Source organism: Antedon mediterranea, chromosome 7, assembly GCF_964355755.1.
Source record: "Antedon mediterranea chromosome 7, ecAntMedi1.1, whole genome shotgun sequence".
Taxonomy (NCBI): Eukaryota; Metazoa; Echinodermata; class Crinoidea; order Comatulida; family Antedonidae; genus Antedon; species Antedon mediterranea.
Genome location: NC_092676.1, coordinates 13,835,732 through 13,858,505, shown reverse-complemented (window position 1 = coordinate 13,858,505; position 22,774 = coordinate 13,835,732). Strand labels below are relative to the sequence as shown.

General features: G+C 36.5%; 1 pseudogene; it reads left to right on the top strand.

The window, feature by feature from the left end:
* Positions 1 to 20,544, top strand: LOC140055429 (uncharacterized; annotated as a pseudogene).
* Positions 20,545 to 22,774: the final 2,230 nt, after the last annotated feature.

The following is a 22,774-nucleotide window of genomic DNA, read 5'->3' as shown; positions in this document are numbered from 1 at the left end:
ATGGAAGACGAGCAAATCCAGCACTTCTGTGGAATGGTAGATGGTCTCGCTTTCCTGCCTCCAGATAAGGTATGTTATCTTTACAATATATTTTATTTATATTTATCTGTTTAATTTCCACCTTTCGTTCATATAGAATTATGCATTTCAAGATGGTGATTTTTTACTTGTTCATTTAGCCTATAATGTTTCTTTATAATTTTACTGCTTTAATAATTGATTTAATAACTTTTTTCTATCTAATTGTTCTACAAGCTATGTTGTCATGTCCCTTTATTTGATTTCTTTTTTCAATTTAATTTGAACATTCATTCGTACTGTAGCACCATAACTTTAAAACATAAAAATGACTCTTACATGATTTCAAATTAAGAATTATCTGGAACATTGATCATTCTACTTTACTCATAAATAATCTTTGTTTTATCTAGGTCAAAGAAGGTATGCAGCACCTACGGGAAAATTCACCTGCAGTATTAGAGGACTTTCTTGACTACTTTGATACAACTTATGTCAACGGAACATATTCGCATCACATGGCACAACCAGGCGAACAACACATATTAGATGTTAACGGTTCCGAAATTAGAGGTGCAATGTCTTTAACTACTTTTGGAGATATATCGTCAAGGCCCGGACTTTTACCTTTTTTGAATTTTGAGGTTATGTCAATAATTTCTTTTTTAGAAGTAGGAGCGAAAAAAATAGAGTTTTTAATAGGGTCTTTTAGAAAATCAGAATGGCTCCCGGAAGATGATTGAAGGTTTGAGGCATACGTAGGACCTATTTCTGCAAAGTATCGGTTAAAATTGGTAGCAATATCTACGGGGTCGGTGATTTTTGAGTCATTGTTATTAAAGAAATTAGGTATATTTTTAGTTGTGTTTTTGCCAAGTGCGTTGTTGATTGTTTGCCACGTTTTTTTAATGTTGTCTTTGTAGCTGTTAAATTTGTTTGAGAAGTGTTGTTTACGTGATATTTTGATAAGTTTGGTTAGTTTGTTTCTATAGTCTATGTACTTTGTTTTGTTCTTTGATATTGGTAATTTTAAATATTTTTTTTACAACTTGTTTCCAGTGTTTATGGATTTAATAATTCCTTTTGTTATCCATGGTTTTGCTATTTTTTGTTTGTTTATTTTAATCTTTTTTCTAGGTATGTTTTGGTTATATAAGATGGAAAATTTGTTACTAAATAAATTAAAAGACTCATTTGCTGAGTTATGCTGGTATATTTCATTCCATTCAGTGGTCATTAGATCAATTCCTAGTGATGCAAATAATTTGTCATTTTTCTTGAGTAGAAGTTTTCTTTAGCATTGGTTGTGGGTTCGTTTGATGTGTTCAATAGAAGAAATACAGGAAAGTGATCAGTTATGTCGTTGAAAAGAACTCCTGGAGTGATGTTGTGTTTTATTACGTTAGTGAAAATGTTGTCGATGAGGGTGGAATATTTGGTCGTGATTCTTGTAGGTTTGTCAATAAGAAGATAGAGATAGGCAGCGTACATTGTATTCAGAAAGTCATTGGTGGGTCCGTGGGTTAAAGAATTTAAAAGATCAAGATTAAAATCTCCACAAATGAACAAATATTTCTCTTTAGACAAAGTATCAATTGAGGTAGATAGGTTGTTGTTGAATGTATGAATTGAGCTGTTGGGCGATCTATAAACAAGGCAACTCCTCCGCCTTTCTTTCCTGTGCGGTCGGATTGGGCCATTGTATATATCCTTGGATGTTAGTAAGTGGAGGAGGAGCATTGTTATTATTGAACCAGGTTTCACTGAGTCCTATTATTGAAAATCAATATTTTTGGTTAGGCTACGTGAATTCATGTGTATTATACTGAATTTATCATTAGTAAATCTGGTATTAAATGTATCATTAAAGTAGTTTTGTAACATTATTTGGGCTGCAGATTACTCTTCTAATATTGCTAGATTAACTAAATTACAAAAACGTGCAGCTAGAATTATTACTTTTTCACCATATAGAACCTCATCTGAACCCCTTTTTAAACGTCTTGGTATATTAAAATTAACGGATATCCACAATGTTCAAGTTGCCAGTTTTATGTTTAATTATTTTAAAAACCAACTTCCTATTTCTATGATTGATATGCTCTGTAAACGTACCAAATTTCACAATTACAATTTAAGAACTTCTCATTTAAACATTCCTTTTGCTAGACTTACTAAAACTAAATTTTTAACTATATCAGGTCCTAATTTGTGGAATCATATCCCACCAAATATCAAAACGTCAATATCATTATTTACTTTCCGAAAAAAGTTAAAGAATCATTATATATCTAAATATTATACTGCTTAGTTATTATGCTTATTATCATTATTTATACTCATATACTATTTATGTCTTACACAAAATATTAGTTGTTGTTTATTATTGCAATCTTTAATCTATACTATATATAATGTATATATAGTATATACTATATACTGGAATTATAATTTATGTATACATATTTTTTTTTTTTTCATTTACCAATATCGGTAGTTATTTCATTTATAATTATCATGAAACTATTGAAATATAATTTAAATAATTTTTATAAAGAAGATGTTAGTTATGTTATTATACTGTAATTTTTTATCCTAAATTATATAATTATATATTCTAGGTTATTTTTATTTTTTTTAGTAATGTGTTTTGTTGTGGGTCCCTACGAGACAAGTTTTTAACTTCTAGAAGGGATCCATGATAATAATGACTACCAATTACTGCTTTATCTATGTTCACTTTAATATCTTTTTTCTATTTTGTATATATTCATTCATTATTATCTAAATAAATATTATCTGAATCTGAATCAGTATTCACAGGTATCGTTGTTGACTAAATAGTCATTATAATCGTCAGTGTAGTTAAGTTTGAATGGGTTAATATTTAGGTGTTTTAATTTTGAGAAATTAATTAATTGATCGTGATTAAGTTGGCTTATTTCATGTTGGAATTCTTCGACGTCATCGATGTGGTTGAAAGTAAGTAGATTGCTTAAGCATTTATAACAGTAGAGGGGTTGTAAAGACTAGAAGATAAACAGTTAGTGTGAGCAGTGTTGTGACAAAAAAAAAAATACACTTATTACAGTACATAACATAGATAAAAAAAGAAACAAATTGATTGGTTACAAAAAAAATAAGAAAAAAGGACGATTATTAATTACAAGTGTAAATAATAATACGTTCGCATTAATTTCTCGTGATTTGCATTTATAAATTGATAGATAATGGCGTAACAATTTTTTTAAAGATGATTAATTATGTTCATCACAATACATTTTAAAAAGGAAGGACGTTATAGCCACATAATCCGTTTTTGCGTTAGGTTTTCAGTTATTGTGTATGGAGATTTCTTATTTCGAAACACGTCCGCACGAATAGAGTATGCTTTAAACTTCATTATGATTGGACAAGGTTTGGATTTGATCTTGTCATGAAGTAGCTTTTTCCTACCGAACACGATCAAAGTCCGTTATTTCCACGTTGTTGGTGATACGAGATGTTATGATGTCTAATGCAGATGCATCTGTGTTTTCGTTTGTAGATTCTGGAACCCCGTGTAATATTAGGCAGTTCCGTCTGCTATATTGTTCTAAGTCATCTAACTTTTCATTTATTGTGTTTATATCTTGCTTCAGTTTTGTGTTAGTCTCTTTAAGTTAATAAATCTCGCCCTCTACAAGTTGGTTGTCATGGGTAACGTAAACATTTTGACTTACCCGCTCTATTATGGTTTCACAATATCGATTTTATGATCGTTTCATTTTCACATATCGATGTAACAATACTGTTGAGCAGGACCGGCGATGACAAGATATGTTGACTTATACTTTCTGCAACTATGTTTACAAGTTCTTTGTCATCGGATAGAAGGTGTTGTGTATCCCTAAGTACCGCCGTATCATATCCGAAAGTTGGCCTGGACCCAAGTCATCGGGCTGCGGTATGCTGGGTGGGTCTAACCATGGATTAAAGAATAGAAGGATATGCATCGACGGTGACATCAAACGATTTTACAATGCGCTTGCCTATACTAAAGCACTGCTGCCAATCAAACAAACAAACACGCTCATTGAACTCCGTGTCTCTAACCGCGGCCCTCTGGTAAAACGCTGCGAATCAACTGTTACATTTTTTGAGACCAAAACGTAACCATGTAGAAATCGTATGCGCAGTCTGAATGTTCTATTGACATGTCTGCGTCGATGATTAATTGACAACAAAAATATATTGCTGAATAATTCTGTTTTAGTTTCATCACAATCGGACTACGAAAAGTTCACTTTCTTACGACTGGTAATTTTAAGTAGTTGGTAATATTAATAAAATATGCAATTTTTATATTTGAATTATCATAATTTGCCTGCCATCTTCTGTCATTAAAAATTGCGTTAATCTATAGAATATTAAATTATGCATTTGACCATGTATGTTGTTAGCGTGGCCGGTGGCGATTTTGTTTTTCGTACATAAGTTGGGGACCCCCTGATGAAACGTCACAAAATAAACATGAATAATTCATTAATTTGTTGTTCCGTGTGCACCCAAGCGTATAGCAACAAGAAGTGATTATACACAACTGCGATACGATACTTTCTACAGTAGGCCTAGGATTCTAAGTCAATTCACGTGATTGCCTTCGCGCACTCTTCACACAAAATGTGTCGAGTCGAGGCTAATCGACAGCTAGGCAAGACATTAAACTAAGTAGTAATTCATTGGACATAGCCCAAAGAAAGCTTAGACCCACAAGAATAAAGAATGTGTATAATTTGTGTACTGTATTTTTTTAATTCTGCTATTTTATTATCAAACAATATGCATGTACTCAAAGGAACTTTAAAAATGCGCGTATATGAACACATGAGATGGGAAGATTTGACCCACGAGAATAAAAAATGTATTTTTGTGTAATGTTTATTGTTTAATTTTGCTGACTTATTACTCGGATTGTGTCATACCAAAGATAGTGTAACTATCTTTGGTCATACCTAACACACACACGTCACACACACCCACACAGCTACTACTAGAATAGACATGGGTTTAGAGACTAATAATTAGGCCTAATAGTATTAATAGAAACTATAATTTTAACACGTAATTCTTTAGTAATAAATTATATTAAAAACACCATAAACTAAAGGCTGATTATTTCGACAATCCACACAAAACGCAGCTATTCTTCTATGAAATCGCACGCCGCAACAACAGCGGAGATAGGCCTAGAATCGTACCGCACTTGTGTAATCACTTCTTGTTGCTATACGCTTGGGTGCACACGGAACAAGAAAATTTAACTGATGAATTATTCATGTTTATTTTGTGACGTTTCATGAGGGGTCCCCAACTTATGTACGAAAAAAAATCGCTGGCCGGTGTTCACCCATACAACAATCGTGTTTTTAATATATGGCTAAGCAGTGGTTTCTTCATAAATCTCCTTAATGATCGATGTGATTATATTTAAATTGTAGTGCCTGGTGATTGGCTAGTGGTTATGTCATTCACATCACATCCAATCACCGGGTCTAATTGAATGAAAACAGCGATCCCTGATCCGGGATTGGCTGGCTATGTATAGTTGCGATTCGTTACCTAGCGGTCGTTTTGAAAAGTACACGCAGGGCAAACTTAAACACGAACAAACGAAGTACCTATTATTATTCACATAAGAAGTAAGACAACGGTGAGTATATAGATCATGATTACACGTTGTCTACCTAGGCAGTATCAATGTCGGCAAATCATATTATGGTTTACTAGTAAGCCTAGAAGGCCTAGGCCAAGTATCCTTGCTGATTTTGTAATTTTACATGTATGTAGGATGAGACAACAAATAGTTATTGTCTCAGATGTCATAGTTAGGTCATAAAATGCTACTTTAAAGTCATAAAAACATTAGCGTAGATCAATCGCGGCAGAAACCTATACTAATTACAATTATAGCATCTACAATTCCTCATCAGAAAGGTTATAACTAAATTCGTCGTCGTATAAATTGTTTGTCGCCATTGTTGCTAGCGCTATCATCATGCCACCAAAGAACGCGCGAAAGAAGCGTAGCCAACAAAGTTAAATGTCGTTGCACATGTGCAGTAGTAAACAATATATTAGGCACGCGACCGTTTCGTTGTTACCATGCGGTTAATTAAACTGATGACAATGATTGTGGGCGGTCCGCGGTCTGTCGGCGAGAGTCAAGGAACCCTTGATCTCACGTCGATGCATATCCTTCTATTCTTTAATCCATGGTCTAACTCACCTTCGTTGTTGATGTTAGTGACAGGCTTAGTAGAATCACTTGTTTTTGTAGATCCACGTTTTGATTTATTTGCCCGGACGATCTGGTAGTAGTAGACATGTTGTCTTGGACGATTAATTGTTTTTTTTGCCAGTGGTTAAGCTGATTATATGCAAATATTGAGTTTATTCAGCGAACCTTTTATGCACGTCAGCTCATTGTCGTGCCCAGCAGCACCATAGAGTACTACGTAATATTTAAGATTTATATACAGTGTAATGTTGTAATACAAAATGTAGGTATGCCTATATGTCCTTTGAGATTGTGTTTGATAGGCCTAAAGTGCACTTTTTTCATAATGAACATAAAAATAATGTTTATACCATAGACCAATCGGCTTTCTATGAAATTTATTCAAGTTATATGTAGACCAGCAAATCGTAAAATCAACAACAAAAAATTCTTTAAAATCAACGCAATTCGTAAAATATTAGTTTTGTACGAAATATGCTTTAAATGTGTACAGCTACAAATCGTATAAATCAAACCAAAAAAAAATAAATGCAATTCGTAAAATTATTTTTTAAAGAAATATGCTTGTTTTTGGGGTGGTATTTTTTCAAAACGTTGTTTTAATTACGATTTGTGGCTGTTTTATGTTGCGTTTCATAGGCCCTGTGCGTAACAATAGCTCAAATCGCTAGGCCCGGTACTAAAAATCAATATGAAACAGTAAATCAATGGAAATTAAAATCTCAATAACCAGGGCAAAACAGAACACGTGGGAAAAGTTGCGACTGAAAAGACTAAATATATACAATTAAGTTTCCTCAGACATATTAGAAATATCATGGCGTTTAAACAAATTAAATGATGAAACAAAATTAGTAAAAATATTCTCAATGTTTATGGTTTTAATTAGACGAAATAGATACCTTTTTTGTAGTTTAACAAATGGTTAATAATTGTACATTCTAATTGTACTCGTGACATTCATTAGTTTTTTTACATGCAGTAGACTATATATTCAGGTATATTTATTCATAAAAAAAGAAATCAATAATACAACGGCAACCAAAATGCTGAAAAGTAGTATTTTACAATATTTGATAAAAAAAATATATACATACAGTATGTATAAATAGTAAAACTAGTTTAAAAAAAAATTAACACATTAAAATGTGTCCACCGGTAAGTTAAATAGTACCAGCCTATTCAATATTCATTGAAACATCATCAATAATGAGTCGGACTTAGAAAGGGACTGGTGAAGATCTAAATCTCTCTGTACGACCAAGCGGGATTTCAAGTCGATGCTTACGCGCAGACCTCAGGGTTCTGCTAATGTCACAAACGGGGGGAAGAATGCTTCTAAATGTATCAGACTTTATTAATCCTTTACCAAATTTCAGTAAGAGTTGGACTCTTCTGTTAGCTAATAATAATAATAATAATAATGCACTGCTCTCACAGCATTTATTTGGTCCAATAAAACATATCGGAAATTCGTTTTTTGTACACTATTTAAAGAACGAATAAATGTAAAAGAACATTATACACACTATACAAAATTACACATAAACGTTATACACAATAAATTACTTAAACGGAATCAAATTATCTAGTAACGGTGTTGTTGAAAACTGTAATTGACTTAGGGATAAATAATTTGGAATAACGGGTTGCTCGCACACAATGGGAGTGAAGTCGGATTAATGATGGTAGAAAATTATATTCTTTATAGAGCGGATGAGAAGGTTGTGATAGGATACGGCGCATTACCATAGAGATCACAGTTTTTTCATAGGTAGATGTCATATCATCTATGGTCATTGCAGTAATCATATACGCCCTTCTGTTTATTTTATTTAATAATGCATAGTCTTTTTGACTTAAACAGTTAAACCAGATTGTAAAACAGAATGAAATAACACTAGAAATCAAAGAATTATAGTAAAGTTTAAGAATTGTTTTGTCAAAATTAAATTTTCTTAGTTGAGGCATCATATAAAGTCTGAGTGTATTTTGATTCCATTTTAACCGATCATCAATAGTGGTACCTAAATATTGAATTTCAGACACAATCCTAATGTTATCGTTTCCAATTTTTAGATTTTCATTCAATTTATTTTTCCGGAAGTCAATTATCATTTTACATGTCTTTTTGGTATTTAATTTTAAATAATTATCATTACACCAGGCAGTAAACCTTGACACCTCATTATAATATTCATTTATAGAGTAAGGCTTCCTTTCCATGGTTAGACCCACAAGAGCAGTGTCGTCGGCATACTTGACCGCCATTCAGGACAGAGGACAGCAATCATTGGAGTAGAGGATGTACAGCAGGGGGATAAGACACATCCTTGTGGGGAACCGGTATTATTGTAGAGTATATTAGAGGTGTGTTTGTTTACGTTGACTTGTTGGGTCCTATTGTGGAGAAAGTTTCTAACCCACATTATCAATGATGGATTAATGTTGAGTTTCAGGAGCTTGGTTAAAAGAACATGACATTGGATTGTATTACAGGCCGAGGAAGAGTCAATAAATAAAACTCTTGAATAAGTACCTTTTAGATCTATGTTTATGTATGAAATGTAGGAGTGTTGCTGTAGCATCCTCTACACCACGATGCGCTCTGTATGCGAACTGCATTGTAGGCTAGGCAATCTATCATTTTGAGTGAAACAAATTGCAAACAGAGATTTTTCTTTTTTAAATGGTCATATATGATGAGGAGATCAAAATTTGAGCTATACACCTCTGTCACTCATCCTGATGATATGCAAATTAGCTTAAATATGCAAATTAGGGTGAAATTACAGGGTTACCATATCTCAAAAACTACTAGTCCGAGAGAATTTATTTTTTCACTGATTTATTCAAAATGTATATATTTTTTTTCTCTAATGAAACATTTTACGAAAAATACTAGTGTTAAAGATCAGTTTTGAAGATTTTTGCCATTTCTTCACGCTCTTTGTGGATGTGATACCACCTCTCGTCTATACAGCATCGGGAAATGGATAGTTTTAAAGAAAAAAGAGTTACTTACGCAACACGGAGAACTATTTCTTTCAAGATATTCGAATCACGATACAATTAAGAAAGCTGGTGACAGCCCTTGTTCATTTGTATGGTGGATGTGAAGAAAGCATTAATGACGTGCGCCATGAGAAATTCAATGAAAAAGTTCTAAAAAGCATTTGTAGTATAGAAGTACAAAGCATTCCACCTACATCAGACTCTGCAAATATCATTCGTGTGGATGGGGAACAACCACCTAAAGCCAGAAGAGTGGGGTTGGAAATTACAGAATGGAAAGTTGATGCCTATTACTATGGATTCTAGCCCTGCACCTCGTGAACTGTTGAAGGTAATAAGGTGCAAATGTAAGGGATATTGCGATACCTTACAATGTTCTTACAAAAAAATGGCCTCTACTGTACAAACTCTTGTGGCGAATGCCAGGATGGCATCTGTACAAATATTTTGTTGGAAGACAATACTGATATTATTGGAGATAGTGATATCTATCTATAACAATGTTACAGATTTTTATCAAATTAGAGGAAAGTTATACTGTGTTGTACACCAACGGATGTTTATAAACTTTTAAGTTTCTTTATTAAGTTGTGTTACCACAAATTCGATACAACCACACACAGTGGCGTATCCAGTGGGGGAGGGGGGGGGGGGGGTTTGTGGTGATTTGAAAAAAAAAAGTTAGGCAAATAAGAATAAACTATTATTCTGACAATAATTGAACTGTACACATAATTCTTTTGAGTGTTTGTTTTTTTACATATCATATCATTCCCTTCAGATCAACTATTTTTTATTTTCATTACATCTAACCAAACACGTAAAACAATGTGATTAAAATATCTTATCATCTAGCACGAACGGCCGTACACGCTAGATTGTTTACTCAAAAGTCTTTGAACATACCCTATTCAACCTTGTTTTTGCAGTTGAGCCTCTCATGACCTGGTGTTTGTATGTCTTCCTACGCTAAGATTATAATAGTTCCACATGCCATGGGCTTTTTTATCTGAGATATATTTATTATAAGTGCCAAAAACCCGTTTTTTTCTCGATATGAGGCCTTTATTATTCAATTTTTTTAATTTTTGGAATTGGAAGCTGAGCTTTCTCGTGATTGGCATTGCTCACGGTTGAATGATTTTGGATTCTGGCTGATTTGATTGGTGGATGCGAATCACCCGCAGCGGAATGTTTTCTCTCGCGCGTGTACCATGAAGTCGATCATAATGGTCTCTCTGATCGTTACTACACAAAGTTAGAGCAATGAATTTGTCCGAATTCCGTTAAGTAAACAACTTTATATATTTTATAAGCATTTAATAACATGTTTTATTGATATTTCCAATGGTGATATATAAAATAAATTACTAAAAAACTTAATTATATATTATTTTAACCAAAAATGGCGTAGTTAATAGAATTGTCGACTAAGGCCGCAAATTGTTTTACTTCTTTCGTAGCTAAAAACGATCATTTTCGGCGATGTTTTAGACCCTATATTTCGAAAACTACAAGTCAGATTTTTGTAATTCTTTTTTTATTGTAATATTAATACAACATACTAACAGATAATATTTAATTTGGTTTTAATTTTGCATCGTTATCCCATATAAGACAATATGACTTATTGACTTTTTGTATTGTAACATTGTTATGTAATCATGTATTGTATGTTGATTTTGACCGAATAAATGAATGAATGAATGAATGAATGTTGTGATGCGTTCTAGTGGGAACCACGCTTAATTTTGTCGGAAAATTGGCAATTCCTGGCCCCCCACCCAACTTCAAAATCCTGGATACGCCACTGACCACACATAGCAAGTAAGAGTTCATGCAACATTCTAAATTTTATTTTGTTAATATGATATCTTTAGTGTATGAGCTTAAATTAATATTATGCCAATGTGCCTAATATTGAATAATTGATAGTACAATATATTAATATGTAAAATTAATGTTCAAAAAAAGTTCAAAACCCAGATTGAATTATTTAGAATTGTTATGGTCATGTTTTTATATTGGTGTTTTATACATGCTTATACTATTTAATGGTTTAATATATAATCATAGCATTTTTATAATAAGGTATACTGAAATGACCTTTGACCGAAGGTCAAATGACAAATTAAATGTCATATTCGGAATGTTTAGGGTCATTTTTATATTGGTATTTAATACATTCTTATACTAAATATTCGATGGTTTAATAGATAATTATGGTTTTTTATAAGGTATAATGAAATGACCTTTGACCCATCAAATGGTAATCAAATGTGCTATTCCGAATGTTTAGGGTCATGTTTATATTTGTGTTTAATACATTCTTATATAAAATACTTGATGGTTTACGAGATAATTAGGGTCAAAAGTTTCAAATCGCAGCCATTTTTAATTTATGCAAATTAGGTAATTAATAATGGGCAGATCAGGGTAGATTTTGGATATGATAATATTTACATAATAGTTGCGTATGTTTCAGCAAAAAAAACAAAACTGTTGCAATTTGTTTGACTCAACGCCTATTTTTCATCTATTTCCACTCATCTACTGTATAACACCGTAACCAAAAAACAGCAAAAACTTCAACCACAATCGCTGATTTAGACTACAATAAGTCTAAGAGCAACAACAGTGTACATGTGTCGCCATTCAGGACAGTGCTACCATAGAGATGGAAGGTCTGACAATATAATATAAGAGCAGACTCGTAGGATACATAGTTCATGGCATAAATGATTTGTAGAGCTCCTTTTTGAACTCTTTCTATTTACTTAGTTTGGTCTTTCGTAATTGAACTGTGCCACACAGGGCATGCATGTTCAACTAAAGGATTTTTTTTACTAAATAGATTTCATAAAACGAACAATTAACTAGATTTGAACTCGTCACTGTAGACGAGTTAGGTTATCCGCCGCGCAAACACCACATGCCTGTCATACTTAGCATATTGCGCACAGAAGAACGATTATGCCATTGGTGACCTGAAGAAAATAAAATCTTAGTGTGCCCTCTATTTTGTGTCTTATACACTATACTATACTATATACATACTACATACAGTGCAGAATAGGTGGAAATGACGGAACCCGTCTTTTATTGCAAATTTTAACATGATGACGTCATCATAATAGAGAGTTTACGAAACACGACGGAGAGGGACGACGACGGATTACCAGTGCGCGCTGATGTGTGAAATGCTGGTTGTCGTCCACTTTAAAAAGTTCGATTACGATACGCGATTCGCGACGACGTCGCGTCACGATAGTTTTGATATGATATAAACAAACAGCCATGGCTTCCGTACAAGATGCATTAAATATCGCACTTTACGATGATATAATTGACCCCGAGGAGTATTTACTTTTGTATGATTTTAATAAAAGCAATAATATAAATGTACAGTACAAAGATTACAATAATCGTACAATGACGACGAATGCAACGCGTTTTTCAGGTAAGTCACCACCAACCAATCATAGGGCCTACGGTAAGAATCTAGTAAAGCCTATATTTTATGAAAGCAAATAGCTGATAGTAGGTCTAAATTCAATTGAATTTACATCAATAGGTTCATTACTAATAAAAGTAGTGTAATTTGATAATTGTTACATTTAAAATTAAATTAATTATTTATTTGTAGGCCTAGGCCAGAAAGTAGGCTTTTATTATTTATACTAGCGAACTAGACTTATTAAACTTGTCTAGAGATAAATTAGTGTCTGAATTAATGTTACCAAGTTGATTGTTGGTCATACTGTTAAGACAGTGCCATATTCCAAAAAGGGTCATAGCGCCCTCTGTTGTTGGATTTTCGTTGTTGTTGAAAATGGCGATTGTATCGTCACAGTAAAGTTTGTTATTGTTTAATAAATAAATGATGTTGTTATAATCAATTCGTGTGTGGTACTTATTTGCAAGTAAAGATTCAAGTAAACAAACCCAGCAACCTCCCAAACAGAACATTTGGTCCCTCGAGCCGGATTACTTGAGAAGTAAGTTATCACATTTTACTGATATAGCCTAGCCTAGCCTAAACAAGTATGTCTAACCGATCCACGTGCTCCAGTCGCCGATCATCAAAGCTATCGTCGAGGTCATCGAACCATAGAGCCTCGGTGTTAGCAGATGCCGCTGCTGCCGAGACAGAAGCCATGGCTGCAGTGGAAATTGCATCTAAAGAAGCCGAGTTACATATACTAAAGGCGAGGAGCAAGGCACAGGCCCTACGAGCACAAGCGGACACACTCACCGCCGTTCTAAATGAAGACCTAAATGAATTGTTAACCACATCTCCCAACGAAACGTCCGAAGATCATGTGAAGAAATTCCTGGCAGACACAACAATGACTGACATCAACCTTACAGAAAGCAGTCCAGAACCCGTTACAAGGACTGTTACGGTACCGGTCAGTGAAAGCGTTGTTGCTACTACTAGCAGTGCTAGTATTATTAATCGGACAGAAATACAGAATGCAGCCAGACCGAAAGTGTGTACTCAACAAACTTATGCGGTAAACAGTATGATGAATCAGTACACACCCATACAAACCATCTCACCACACGGGGTGGCGAACACTAAACCTACGTTTACCATGGTTACTGATGTAATGAGTACAAGACCCTGGATGTCCAGGTTCACTAGTAATGCACAAAGTACAATACCGCATATGCCAGTGCCTATGAATGATGTGCAAAATATTACACAACATCAGATGCATACCGTTACGACAAGTAACGTACGGAATGCTGGACTTTGTACTGACATACCGGTACTAAATTCTACTGCATCGTCATTCAATCCATCTCCCGGAGTACCGGCATACCAACCGACATACCAACCAACGACCCAGAGTATTAACCCAGTGTTTGGTATTAGTAGAGTTTGGGATGGTTTACCAAAACTGAATATACCAAAATTCTGTGATGAACACGATGTTAAGCAGTATGTGACATTTAAATCAGTATGGGATAGTGTGATGAGTCAGGCGAAATTACAGCTACCCGAAGCAACTAAGTTTGCATATTTACGTAGTCACCTTGGCGGACGACCATTAGCAATGGCTGACCGTAACCTCATGCTAGGAGATGACGCTTACAAGGAAACCATGAAACAGTTGGAGAAGGCCTTTGGTGATCCCAGTAGAATCGTTCAAGGGTTATTGGACCAGCTCCAGGTACGCCCTACAATACATCAAGGGGACTGGGCTGGTCTCAGAGATTTTTCGGATGAACTGGTAACTGTGGTCCAGACTGCCAACAAATTAAACCATGGGAATGAGCTGAATCACCATCGGTATGCGGCAGACCTGACAAAGAAACTACCAGACAGGCTCCACGATGAGTTTCTATTCAAGATGTGGAAACAGGAAAAGGGAATGATCTATACTGTTCAAAACCTTTCAACATGGTTAGAGGAGAAAACAGGACCAGCTGGTCTAATACTGCTAGAAAAAATGAGTCATGGTACAGGAGACCAAAAACCATATGCAACCGCTAAACAGCAGAAGAAACGTGAACAACCGCCTGCCACGAAGGCTTATATTACTCAAAGTAGTTCAAAGGCTAAGAAGCGTGTTACATGCCTGTATTGTGATGTTGATGAAAGCGGACATTACCTAGAAACATGTGGTAACTTCTCCAAGATTAGCTATGCAGACAAAATTAAATGGTTGGAGACCACCAACCGGTGCAAAAAGTGTGCTAAGAAGCATGATGGTGTTTGCCCATTTCCAAAAAGGTGCAAGGAATGTACAAAGGACCACAGAAGTAGTCTCCACAAAGTGATTGCACCAGCACCAGCCCCAGCTCCAGTTGAACCAGTACCTAATCCAACTCAACTATGTACTGGAATGGGTTTAACTGCTAAACTTGACTACCACGATGTACTAATCAAAGTTGTACCCCTAACCATCTATGGTGCCAAAGGTTTAGTAAACACATACGGTGTTCTTGATGAGTGTGCAGAACGCACGATGGTATCAGAAAGATTGATAAATGAACTGGGCATTAATGGTGAGGAAGAGTCAATCAAAGTTAAAACGGTAACAGGTGACACTGACTGGAAAGGAAAATGTGTGGACTTCACCCTCTCGCCCAGAGAAGAACCAGACCAGACATTCAATATCAAGTGTGCCTTTGCCGCCACTAAAGTCCAACTTGGGGATTATACAGTTTCTGCGGAGAGGTTGCAGTCAAAATGGCCACACCTTAGAGGACTACCATTATTTACTGCCGAAAAGGTGCAGCCGACGATATTGATTGGTGCCGATAACATTGAATGTACTCTGTCGTTGGAAACTAGAAGAGGACCCAAAACGGGTTCACCAGTTGCGGTCAAGACACTATTTGGTTGGACTGTACAGGGAAAGCAGGGTCTCCAGAAACAAGGAAAGCTACTAGGACATCCTCAGATGATGTACACTAGCACTCAACCAGAACATAAGCTGCACCAATTAATGGAAAGATTTATGGCAGTAGATGTGTTGCACCATGTAAATCCAAAGGAATCAGTGCGGTCAAAGAATGACAAGTTTGCTATTCAGACATTGGAAAATGGTACCAAGCAGGTCGAGGTCCAAGGTGTACAAAGACTCCAGACGCCACTCCTGTGGAAACCTGGGTACAGACCCCCGTCTAGTACACCGAGATGTGTTCAGAGCCTAGCTCTTTCTACCCAGAGAAAAATATCCCGCAAACCAGAGTTGGTAGACTTCTGTCGATCATATATTAACAAGCTGAAGACGAACGGCTCCATACGAGTTATAGGGCCTGTTGACACATTGTCTCCGGAGCAGCAATTAGGATGGTACATCCCCTGTCACGTGGTACACAGTAGTGGGAAGTACAGACTTGTCTTCAACTGTTCGTTTGAATATGATGGTCAGAATCTGAACGATGAGTTACTCGCTGGACCGACTCTAAGTCCAGCACTATTGGACGTGCTGCTACGTTTCCGACAAGGACGCGTTGGAGTATCCGGCGATATCACCGCAATGTTCCATCAAGTGAGACTGGCCCCAGAAGACCGACGTATGTTGCGATTCCTCTGGTGGGATGACGAGATGGATACTTGGCTTGTAATGGAGTGGCTGGTACTCCCATTTGGAGCTGCTTGTAGCCCTTGTTGTGCAACATTTGCCTTACAAAAGGTGGCAAATGATAGAAAAGATCGCTACCCAATTGTCAAGGATACCATCGAAAATGAGACATATGTGGATAATCAACTAGCCAGTCGTAACACTATATCAGAAGCCAAGGAACTTGTAGATAAGACACGTGAGTGTCTAAATGAAGCTGGGTTCCAAATGGTAAAATATGCCAGCAGCCATCGAGATGTAGTTGAACACTTACCCACTGACGTACAGTCCGGTCATCAATTGCAGTCACTTTCCCTCAGTCAAATTAATGGGGAACCAGAGCCAGCTTTAGGACTTTATTGGGATTGCCACAGTGATGAGTTATACCACCCAGCCAAATCTCCAGATAACCGAAAACTTACCAAACGCAATGCTCTCAGAGTGCTTGCCAGTCAGTTTGAACCACTCGGAGATATAGCACCTTTCACATCCAGAGCCAAAACGATTGTTCAAGAACTCTGGTCAACAAAGCTTGATTGGGATGAAGAAGTAAAAGATCCTGACATTCGACAAAGGTGGGAAGAATGGTGTGATGAATTGGAGAAAGTTCCATCAATAAGAATACAGCGGTGCTATACACCATCTAACATGAGCAGCACAATTGTAAAAATGACATTACATGTGTTTTGTGATGCCTCAGAGAAGCTTTATGGTGCCGTTGCCTACTTACGCTCAATGGATAGTGACGGTAGTGTTCACATGAGTTTCGTGTTGGCCAAATGCAGAGTAGCACCAAAACGCCTCACTTCTATACCACGCCTGGAATTACTTGGGGCTCTTCTTGGTGCACAACTAGCTCAGACTATCACCAATGCACTCACCCTGGATGTGGAACATATTAATATGTGGAGTGATTCAACAACAGTTCTTACATGGATACAATCAGATTCCTGTCGTTTCAAGGTGTTTGTGGGGACTCGGATAGCTGAAATCCAGACGTTGACATCCGACAGTGTGTGGCGTTATGTGCGAACAGATGAAAACCCTGCAGATGACATTACTCGAGGTCTGTCAGTGACAGAGCTCGGAAAAGGATCCAGATGGACTGATGGACCTTCATGGCTGCTAGAGGCAGAAGATACATGGCAGAGTCATAGTGCCTCAGTGCTGGCACGAACTCGAGTCTCATCATTAAATTCATCTGTAGATACCAACGAAATAAAGAAGTCCCTATTTTGTGGTGTAACCTTGGCGACTCCAGTACAGAATATAGATTTGGAAGAATTCCCGACCTGGCCAGAACTTGTACAAGCACTGGGAGAGAAACTCAACGCAGTTGATGGACAAGATTCAGTTGTATTAACTGCAGAACAAGTATGTGATGCCGAATATCAACTCTTACAACGAGCCCAACAAGAATCATTTAAAGAAGAGATTGCGACGCTCAAAACCCAGAAAGAAATACCGAAGAGTAGTCGTCTGTTGGAGCTCTCTCCAGAGCTGGATGAAACGACAAATCTAATTAGAGTTGGTGGACGTTTAAGGAAAATGGATAACAAAACTAGTGTAGAACCACATCCAATTGTCCTCCCATCATCACATCCAGTAACCAAGTTGCTTATCCAGGATGCTGATAATCATTTCAGCCACCAGGCCGGAACCGAGCAAGTTTTCGCCTATCTGCGTCGTCGCTTCTGGATATTGAGAGGACGAACCTCTGTTAAAGGTATACTCAGAAAATGCTCTGACTGCAAACGTTGGCGGCAGAAACCACTGATACCCAGAATGGCTGATTTGCCGGAATCCCGATTAAGGGTGAATAAGCCTCCTTTCTATTCTACCGGGATGGATTGCTTTGGTCCAATTGCAGTGAAAGTTAGGCGGTCACAAGAGAAGCGTTGGGGCCTTGTCTTCAAGTGTATGACGACCCGTGCCGTTCATGTAGAACTGTTAGAGTCTCTTGATGTGGATCATTTTCTGATGGCGTATAGGCGTTTTGCCTCACGCAGAGGAGTACCATATGAGCTCCGTAGTGACTGTGGGACAAACTTCAAGGGAGCGGAGAAAGAGATCAAGACTGCACTGAAGGCAATGGAACCAGAGTTGACCAGTCGTCTGGCAAAATTTAAAGTGAGATTTTGCTTCAACCCTCCAAGTGCTCCTCATTTCGGTGGATTGTGGGAGCGGGAAGTGCGCTCTATCAAATGTGCGCTGAAAGGGGTTCTACGAGACCGAGTAGTACCTGATGTTGTGCTACGTACTGTTCTGACGGAAGTGGAAGGTATTATGAACTCTAAACCTCTTGGCTACGCATCCTCCGAGATAGCTGATATCGACCCAGTTACGCCAAATATGTTGTTGATGGGGCGGCGGGATCCTGCCCTACCTATGGTGGTGTACGACGAGTCAGAACTGAAAGGACGGCGTAATTGGCGACATAGTCAAGTTCTAGCGGATCAGTTTTGGCGTCAGTTCATCAGGTCATACCTACCGACTCTGCAAAGGCGCCAGAAGTGGCAGAAGGAAGTCGAAAACTTAGAAGTTGGAGACGTGGTGATGATAGTAGATCCCCAGTTGAGCCGATCTCAGTAGCCAGTCGGTGTTGTTTCGGCACTCTATCCAAGCAGTGACAACCGAGTGAGAGTGGTGGATGTTCGTGTCAACAAAAAGGCTTATCGACGACCAGTGGCAAAGCTCGTGAAGTTGATGAAATGTGACGATCAAGTCGAAGAATCGAGCCCGTGATTATTAGTTTTGACTTAAAAGGCGCGTAATTTTATGCAACTTAAATCATTTTAATGTTAAAAGAAATGTAATCTGTTGATTAATAATACAGAAAAATAAGTACATGACTTGATATCTTGATTGATAAGGCGAATTTCCTAAGAAATTCGGGGGCGGCTGTTAAGACAGTGCCATATTCCAAAAAGGGTCATAGCGCCCTCTGTTGTTGGATTTTCGTTGTTGTTGAAAATGGCGATTGTATCGTCACAGTAAAGTTTGTTATTGTTTAATAAATAAATGATGTTGTTATAATCAATTCGTGTGTGGTACTTATTTGCAAGTAAAGATTCAAGTAAACAAACCCAGCAACCTCCCAAACAGAACACATACTATTGTTGATATTTTATTCACTAACACATACATATTTATATAATAGCCTAGGCCTTTCCTTAATATCAAGTTAGTCACAGCTTTAATTTTTATTTAAAGATTTTAAAAAGAAGATATCTACAGACTGCAGAGAGCTCTACGGATAGCGGATGAAATTAGATGTGTAAATGGACTTAAAATTACTGGCATTGAAACAGTGTGCATTTTGCTTAAGAGACTTGCATATCCATGCAGGTACATTGATATGGTGCCAATCTTTTGGAACGTTTTGCTGCTGCAATACACAGTTCCGGTGCTGCACTTGACAATTGTTGGGGTTTCTTTGATGGGACAGTGCGTCCGATTTGCAGGCCTGGAGAAAATCAAAGAATAGTTTATAATGGTCATAAGCGTGTTCACTCATTAAAATTTCAATCAGTCGTCACGCCAAATGGACTTATAGCAAATCTGTTTGGACCCATCGAAGGATGTCGTCATGATGCCTTCATGTTGAGGGAATCAAACCTACTACACAAGTTAGAACGCAATGCTGTACGTCGAAATGGAGATCCCCTTTGTATCTATGGAGACCCTGCATACCCGCTTCGTGTTCATTTACAGGCTCCTTTTAAAGGAAACTTAACACAGGCTCCTTTTAAAGGAAACTTAACTCAGGCTCAAGTTGACTACAACAGATCTATGAGCCAGGTTAGAGTATCTGTTGAATGGCTGTTTAGAGACATTGTAGAAAACTGGAAATTTGTAGACTTTAAAAAAACACAAAAAATAGGCCTGAGTGCAATTGGGAAAATCTATGTAGTTTGTTGTCTGTTGACAAATGCCCACACTTGTCTTTATGGCAATATTACGTCAAGAAGCTTTCAACTCGATCCGCCTGCCCTTGAGGAATATTTTCGATAAGTTACACAAGCAATACAAGTTTTAATAAAACAAAAATGATTTTAAAACGTTTAAATATTATTAATTTTAATACAGTAATCCATTAAGATTACTCAGTAAGTTTTGTATACCGTATAATATTGTTCAATTTAAAAGTTGTTATTGCATTTTTTTAAATATTTGATATTTACTAATTACTTATTTATACACTTTTATTTACAATGTGTATTACAGTATATGCAATTTGTTGAAAAATATATTGAAAAATAAATTATATTGAAGTTAAGTATAGCAAAATTTCATGCTGTAACAATAAAAAAAATGCATTTATAGTACTGTAAATTAACTGTTTAAATTTTATATTGCACATTAATGTTTACTACAGAAAACTTTAAAAGTTATTGATATTGCACAATTATAATTACTTTATATATACACTTTTATTATAAAACTTCATGACCTATGAGGGTCTGATATAGAAAAGGCTAATTGATTTATTGAGTCGTGAGAAATATCACAAGACCATACTTCATGGTCTTTGGATGTAATTTAAATAAAAATATTACTAAGCACTAAATGTACAAAGTGGTCTCCAGAAAAGGATGACCAGCTAGTGAAGGAGATGATTATACTGGATCCTTTCCAGTAGAAAGAAAGAACACAGCAACGTGGAAAAGTATGGAAAGACATTGCAAACAATAATTCACCATCTTTTGACATCAACAAATGTGAGGGATGGGTGGAATATATTAAAGGAAAAGTTGAGGGCAAAATTCAATAATGAGATAAAGGGGTCTGGTCCACCAGCATCAGAAACAACCATAGAAGATTTGCTAAGTTAATATAAGATGGATGGAGCACAAGCTGCAGGTAAAGAGGTTCATTTCAGACTAAATCATTGTAAAAACTGACAGAAAAACAGAGGTAGAGCATTACTTTTTTTCAATTATACGGAGCATGAGCTCCATTTGTTTATTCATTTGAACGTTTTGATTTTGTATCTGTTGACGAGTTAATTCCATTTGTTGTTTCATCATCAACAACATACTTGATTGCGTCTCTTCAGCTTTTTTCTTAGCAGCAGCATCACTCTCCATTTTCACTTTTAAAAATTCCATTGTACTACTTGCTCTGCTTTTTTTTACCTCTCTGTTAATATATAAAAATAAAAATATATGACTAAATAATAATATTGTGCAATTCTTTTTCATGTACAATACACTATGACTGCTCAGATTGGTATACTTATTTTTGGGAAAAAATAGACAACATGATATCATTTACACTATATAGACAGATAGAAATGGTTTTGTCTACGTACTGCTTACCATACATATTGCAGTATGAGATCAAGTTTTAATTACATCATCTCTGTCTACATTTTTGTCTTTGTATTGCTTTACTTTTAGTAAAAACATGTCAAAAATGGAATAAATATGTCATCAAGATCAATTTACCTTGATTTAGTCTAAATGTCTCTAATGAGCGCTTCCTAACCTCTTCACCTGCAGCTCGTGCTGCGGCTGCATCACCACTCTCTGATCTTATATTTAATGCATCTTTCTCCTGACTTAGCAAATCTTCTACAGCAGCTTCTGTTTCTGATAATGCTGGTGGAGCGATACCAGACCCTCTTATCTCATTATTCAATTTTGCCTTCAACTTGTCCTTTAATAGATTCCATCTATACCTAACATTTCTTCCATCTAAGTTGTAGTCGAAAGATGGTGAGAGATTGCCTGCAATGTCTTTCCATACTTTTCCGCGTTGCTGCGTTCTTTCTCTGTACTGGAAAGGATCCAGCGTAATCATTTCCTTCACTAGCTGGTCATCCTTTTCTGGAGACCACTTCTTAGTTGGAGATATTTTTTTTGCTAAAATAGGATAAAAAAATGTATGTAATATCAATCAATAACACTACAGATTAAAAGTATTCTGTCATTGATGTTGTTATAGCTCAGTATTATTATAGGCCTAGGCTAGGCCTCAAACCAAGTCCTAGGTATAACCAATGTAGACAGGACTGGATGAAAAATGACTGGTATGACCTACCGTAGCTACTATTATTAGTACGAGCCTAGGCCTACTACTCTAGGCCAGAGGGCATTGCCTAGCCTACTACTACTACTATCTACCTAGCTAGGCCTACTAGCCAAGGCTAGGCTAGTAGGCTAGGCCTAATAATTAAGAAAGTTAGTAGGCCCTAGCTAGGCTACCTACCTAGCTAGGCCTAGTTAGTGACTTAGTATAGGCCTATGTAGGACTAGGCAGAACAGGCCGTAGTTTAGTTAGGCCTATAAGTAGCCTAGGCCTAGATAGATAGCTACTAGCCTAGTGCGCCTACGGCCTAGGCAGACCTATTCTAGCCTACTTTTAGGCAGCAGAG